Below are 6496 nucleotides of genomic sequence, written 5' to 3'. Positions count from 1 at the left end.
TTTATTAGAGACCTGTAAGACATAATCTGAATCCCTTCCAGTCTTAGTTGTGTTAACCAAACCAGATTGTCTTTTACCTCTCCTGACCTTGTGTGCTTTGGATCCTTTGGCATGGCAGTGGCTGTCAGCTGTTGTCATTTGCAGCGGACTTCTTCCATTCATGTATAATTCTGCTTTTTTTAAAAAAAAAAACCAGTAGAAGCAGAGTTTATACAAGTTGCTACCAGTGTAGAGTGGGTCTTCATAAATGAATGTAAGCTTAATATTTCACTTTGACCACTAAGTTTGGATAAACGTCTTTTCCTGCATACTGTTTGATTTGAGAGGTGAGCGTTGCTTTCTTTTTGTTTGTGGTAGTCACTCACTGGCTTTTATCCCAGCATCAGTGTTTGGTCTATAAACTTTGCAGCAAAACTCCTACATGAAAGCAGAAGGTTGACTGAAAATGCATTTCCAGTTCTGTTTTAGCAGCAGCTGAAGTTGCTCGGATTTGCATCTGCTTAGGAGATTTAATGAAATTATTTTTTCTCGTTAGTTTTGTACTTTATTTGTGTATACATCTTGAATGTCAGGCGTTAATGTGACTTGTATTCTGTAAGATTTTTCATCCGGAAAGAAAAACTGGAAATATCTAGATTTTTTTTTTAACGTGCATAAATTTGGAGTTGTGCCATAAAACCACCTTCAGTAGTTTTAACGTGAGATTTAATAGTTCCTGAGAAGGGTCATGCAGTGCCAGGCTGAATTGGGCTGTTTTCATAAAGGATGAATCGGGAACATTATTTGGATGTTGTGAATCATCGCCTGGATGATCTAAAACCTGCATATTTTCCTTTATCGCAGTTCAGTTGCAGTATCCAAAAGCAGATCACTTTATAAAGCGGTTATGGTTCCCATGACACTTTTGTGTTTGCCAAGAACATGTTTACAAAATCCAGACATTTAAAACCAGAGAAGTGTGACTAGGTAAGGACATCATAAAAGCTTACTGCCCACATAAATTAGAGAGAAATTGGGTGAAATCCCGACAAAGCGTTTGCTCATTTCAATTTTACCCCAGAATTTTGGTTGTTAATCCTATCAAATGTAACAAAAACAGTAAATCGCAAAACAACAAGCCACCTCTCCCTTTGCAGAACGTGGGAGATGTCAGTGTGTGTTGCCTGGAATGACAAAGTGCCAGATACTTCATGTGCCTCTTGATGGTCTTGCGTGTGCTTCAGTGGAGTCCAAGCAGCCTTCTGGCACTGCGATGGTGTCACCCGTTGGAAAAGGTACTCGGTCATTCCTCTTGGCATTGTCTTTCATTGTCTTTCTCTTTTTTTTCCTCCATTGTTTGAATTATTTGCGGTTTTTAATTCAGCTTTCCACCTTCCTTTTCCTCTTGATCCTTTCAGCTGAGAGGTTACAGATCTCTCCTGCAGTGCTCACACACACCTTTTACGGACGGCTGAAACAGATGGTGTGCTACAGATATGTGTCCGTCTAGCAAAAACCCCGTGGTGGGACAGCACCAGTTGTATGCAAGGAACTCCAGGTATCTTCCCTTTCTGCTGACAGCTTGCCATTACAGCAACAGCAGAAGCGCTGGGCGTCACTGTCCCATGGGGGCTTGCTGTGGGGACCAGCTGCTCCCTAACTTGGTACCTCCTCAGGCCTTATCTGCCCACTTGAATTCCTGTAAGCCCCAATGGCCATCATTTTTGCACCTCATGGCTTACTGCATAAGCTAGACTCCCTATATAATTTTCAGCTCTATTTGAGCATGATCGGTGTTCCTCAGCTCCCCTTGGAGGGTGGCGGCGCGTGGTGAACGGTGAAACCACTTCCAGCGCTGGGCTGTGCCGAAGAGTACCTTCACCTGCTCGTCTTCGGCTGGTTTCCTCATCTGCAGTAACTGTGGAGTCTGGCATATAGCAAAACAAATGTGCTTTCTCTACAATAGGAAATCTAAAACAAGTAATAGCAAGGGGGTGAGGCTTTACACACTTGTTTGAGCCACATCCGTAATTGCCTCAAGATCCCTCATGAGAACTGTGCTCATGTCCGTGTCCATCTGTCATTCCTGTTGCATGCTTAATCACTTCCCTGCGTGCATCTGTAGTAGCAATACAAACTGCTGCTATCCTTTGTTCCTCCAGTGTTTTAATGTTTGTTTTTAAAGCTAAATAACCGAATCGCGAGGGAAGTTGATGACTAGGCTGTCCACAGCAGTGATTTCCTGATGTTCCCTTGACTGTCTACTCTCGACTGTTACTTCTACTCTTGAATTGGGATGTGAGTGATGGTAAACAGGAGGCAGACGGGGATACAGGGGGAGAGCTGCTGCTGGGCTCCAGGGCTCTCAGCAGCTGCCTTCACCCCGCTTTGGGCTGGGTGCTGCTTTGGGCTGCAGCCCACCACCTCCGCTTGGTGCACTTTTGGTATTTGGCCTTTTGAGGGCAGACTGTTTCCACAGCGTCAGCCTTGGTGGCCAAAATCAATGTGGGATATGAATCAAATGTCTCTGGCCTGTAATAACTATCTTTCTGCTTGTGATACTAAGATACCCATTTAAAATGAGTTGTTGTTTGGAGTGTTATATTGACAGTGGTGCAGAATGAAGCTCATGATTTTTCCTAGATAAGGGTTTTGACACTAATGTTTGAAAGTGCCTTTAAATTAATCACCCAAGTTGTGTATCTTCTCCAAAGACAATTTTGACTCTGGCTTCTTCATGAATCTCATTCTAGGTGAGGATTTAACCCTGTACTGACATCTTACAATGCTGTTGTTTCCATCTGTAAACACAGCTTGTTGAGGGGGATGGGGAGGGTTTAAAGTTCTGCTTTTTTTTTCTTTTTGGTGTGGTTGGTTCACTTCAGAGCATCTTCTTGCAATTTTCTGTTTGTCCTGTAGTAGTAGTAAAGATGGGTCACATTAGTTAGTTGTGCTAATCTGTGGAGAAACAGTCCTGTCCTGCAAAAGTACCACGTGTTAGATATGTCAGGCAACAACTGGAAAGGGAGAAGTTACACACTCAAAAATTTGAGGATTTCTTTCATCAAAGGGCTTCAAAGGTGCTGCAACAGCCAACTTTGAGTGTCCTTTCCATCACGGGAATCACCTCCCTGACACAGACACTCAGGTGCCCTGTAAAATAACTGGAGGTAAGTAGGTAACAAAAAAACAGGATTTGCAGAAGCTGCTGATCTGGCCAGCAGTGATTGCTGGAGATGGGCATTGGGTTTCTCTGAGAGTTTCAGTCATGAGTCTTTATTTGGAATTGGCTGGACAAGCTAAACCTCTGTCATAGAAAACCACTAAACAGAGATCCTTCTGCCAGTACACCACCCAGTTTGGTGACATGTCCAAGCCTGCTTCCACAGCCTGCTTTGATTTGGTTCATGGACTTGAAGCTATGGATCTTTCTAGAGGAAACTTCCATTTTGCACAAACCCTACCAAATTGGCCAGGTAGGGCTGTGCTGTCCTCAGAGCTGCTCACCAGAGAAGCAACCACGTCAGCCTTGGAGGATTTGAAGAAGGTCTCTTACCTACCAGGCACCCTCATCATCTGTGCTGGTGGGTGGAATGGGCTGTTGAAATCGGGTAGCCTTGCTTCGGCTGGTTTTGGTGGGAGGTCCCCATGGTGAAGGATCTCCAAGGGTGTGTCCCAGGTAGGGCCAGGCAGGTGGGTAACCACAGCTGCTTAAAGATGGGATGGCAGAGGAGCAGGGACCTCTTTTGGTGGCAAATTTCGGAGAATTGGGGACCTCTGGTACTGTAATGCCTAGGTCTCTGTTTAACCCATGCCAGCTCGTGTGAAGAAAACCCCAAACCCTCCTGTGCCCATCCTGGTCCCGTGACTTTGTTGTCTGGCAGTGAAGCTGTGGATGAATTATATGTAAACCCTAGTACTCTTGCTAGTAACCTGGCTCTGTGGGGATGTGAGGAGCAATTTTGCTGTTATTTTGAATTGTCTTCTCCTACATTCACATGAGAAAAGCTTTTCTCACCATGCAGCAAAGAAAATGTAGGAAATGTTCCTTTTTTTTTTTTTTTTTTTAAATTCAGGTCCATCTAATCAGCTCCACCTACACAGTAGTGGTGTAGCCAGTTCTCACATGCTTCCTAATAGCCATCTGCCCGTGCAATTAATGGCTTGTCTGCTTTTGCCATAGCTTGGAGGAAAAGACCGAACAAGAGCCTTGAGTATTTACTTAAAACATCTGAAGAGTCTGTGTGGACGGATCCACTTAGCGCTGGCTACAAACAACCCCCGCTTACCCACGTTGTGAAATATTACAGAGCAACTGGCCTTTTCCGTCGTGCCCTTCAAACAGGGCAGGTTTCCCACCTGCCGTGTGAAAAATTAACAGCTGTGACAACATAATATTCCCAAAATACTCACTTCCAAGAGCTGAACGCGAGGTTTTTGATGTTGGTTTGAGAGGTACAATGGCTGGCATCCCAGCTTCCCTGCCGGCTCCTTCAGCGGGAGGGGAAAGATGCAGAAAACAGGTCTGGAACGAAGTGCTTCCAGCTCTGCTTAAGAAACAGTGTGGAGGTATTTGGCAGATCACAGAAGTAAATTTGGATTGTGTCAAGAATAAATACTTCCCAAGACAACAAATAAAGACCTGTGCAAGCTTTCCCTAGCAGCTTTCGGCAGCCGATGGGGCAGAACTCGGTGTTGAGGGAGGACGGAGCCAGGGAGGGAATCGGAGCATCTGCCCAGCTGCCAGTGCTCAACAGCCTCAAGTCCTGTTCCCATCTTTGTGTGGATGCGTCCACCTGGAGGAAGACCAGCCTGACTCCCTGCCAACCTCACTTTACTCCCATGTATTACAAAAAATACACATTCCTCTCCCTATAGCTGTTTTATGACCCAGCTGATGCTCCTTGGTGCTGCAGTGCCTCCAAAAGCACGATGGCCATGCCCGAGCCCTTGGGAAGCCACAACAGGACATAAAGCATGGTGAAATGAAACCACAGCTGGATCAGACAGCCTGGCTGAGCTTGGATTTGATTACCAGAGTGTTGCAAGATGCAAGGTAAAGTATAACTAAAGGATGCGCTGGTAGAGCTCACGCTCCTGAGGGAAATGGGAAGGACAAAGAGTATAGTCAGGACCCTGAATTTTAGAAAAGCCAACTTCCAGCTCCTCAAGGAGATAGTCAGTAGGGGTAATGGTTTTAAACTAAATCGGGGTAGGTTTAGGCTAGATATAAGGAAAAAATTCTTTACAATGAGGGTGGTAAACCACTGGAACAGGTTGCCCAGAGAGGTAGTGGAGGCCCCATCCCTGGAAACATTCAAGGCCAGGTTGGATGGGGCTCTGAGCAACCTGATCTAGTTGGCGGTGTCCCTGCTGACTGCAGGGGGGTTGGACTCGATGACCTCTAGTGGTCCCCTCCAACCCAAAACATTCTATGATTCTATGATGCAAAAAGCACAGCAAGAAAGCTGACCTAACCGATGGCAGTACTAGGGGGAAGAATGCCAAATCATGTCCCTCAGCCACCAGTGGGTCCCTTGGGTTGAACCTGAGCTGCTTCAGTGGCAGCTGAAAGACCTTCTGCAGAACATCAGCCCTGTGAGGTGGATGGGTGGGTTTATCACCCTATACCTGTGCACATATATACATATGCTGGCCCCAAAAGCAGATGGGCAAGAAATGTAAGGCTTGCTGCAAGCGCTACATCTATGATACACGCAGTCTGTTTCCTTTCATCACCTGTGGCTTCATTTTTCAGTGTCCTTCAGCTCTACACCTCCACAGGCCGAGTTTCACCAGCTGCAAGGAGACACCGCTCCTTTTCCATTCCTGCAGAGGGGGGAAAGAGAGAGAACATAACTACTATCCTGCTTATGTATTTGGGACATAATGTTGCATGTAACTGAGCTCACCTGAAGCTGTGATGTGGAGCAGCTGGAGCTCCAGGAAAAAGTGCTGGGATTCACCTAAGTTGGTTTAGCTGCATCTTGAAGACACCTGTATTGGTCTTCCTATTGCTGTACTATTACTAACTGTATTGTTATATTAGTATATCAGACGGACTGCCCTTTTCAGTTGGGGGAAATCTAATCAAAGGGACCAGCAGTGCTGATTTAGAGCTTGGGATCCTCATGGCAAGAGATGTGCTGGCAACAGGGCTGCTTTTCCCCACTGCCACCCCTTGCCCAGGGGGAGTTTGGAGCCCTGCAAATACCTGCCAGGGTTAAAGAACAAATAGAGTGATTGCTTAGTGTGTCTTAGCCTGGGTGACAACTTCTTAACCTTTTCTTTTCATCTTTGTCACAGGCATCCTGGTAATGTCAAGCAAGTGTAACAGGGAAAAGCTGTGCAGGGAGAAGCTGTGCAGGAGTAGGCAAAGGTTGCAGCACAATTTCCCCATCCTCACTTGTCCCAGCTCCAGGCTTCAGGTGTTTTAATGTGTGTGGAGATTCCTGTGAGTGGAAATGCAAAATATATGTTCCTGTGGAGTTAGGATTGACCTGTGTGGGAGAGGAGT

The sequence above is a fragment of the Egretta garzetta genome, unplaced genomic scaffold (genome assembly GCF_000687185.1).
Source record: "Egretta garzetta isolate BGI_Z169 unplaced genomic scaffold, ASM68718v1 scaffold117, whole genome shotgun sequence".
In the NCBI taxonomy this organism is placed as follows: domain Eukaryota; kingdom Metazoa; phylum Chordata; class Aves; order Pelecaniformes; family Ardeidae; genus Egretta; species Egretta garzetta.
This window is presented reverse-complemented; position numbering follows the sequence as displayed.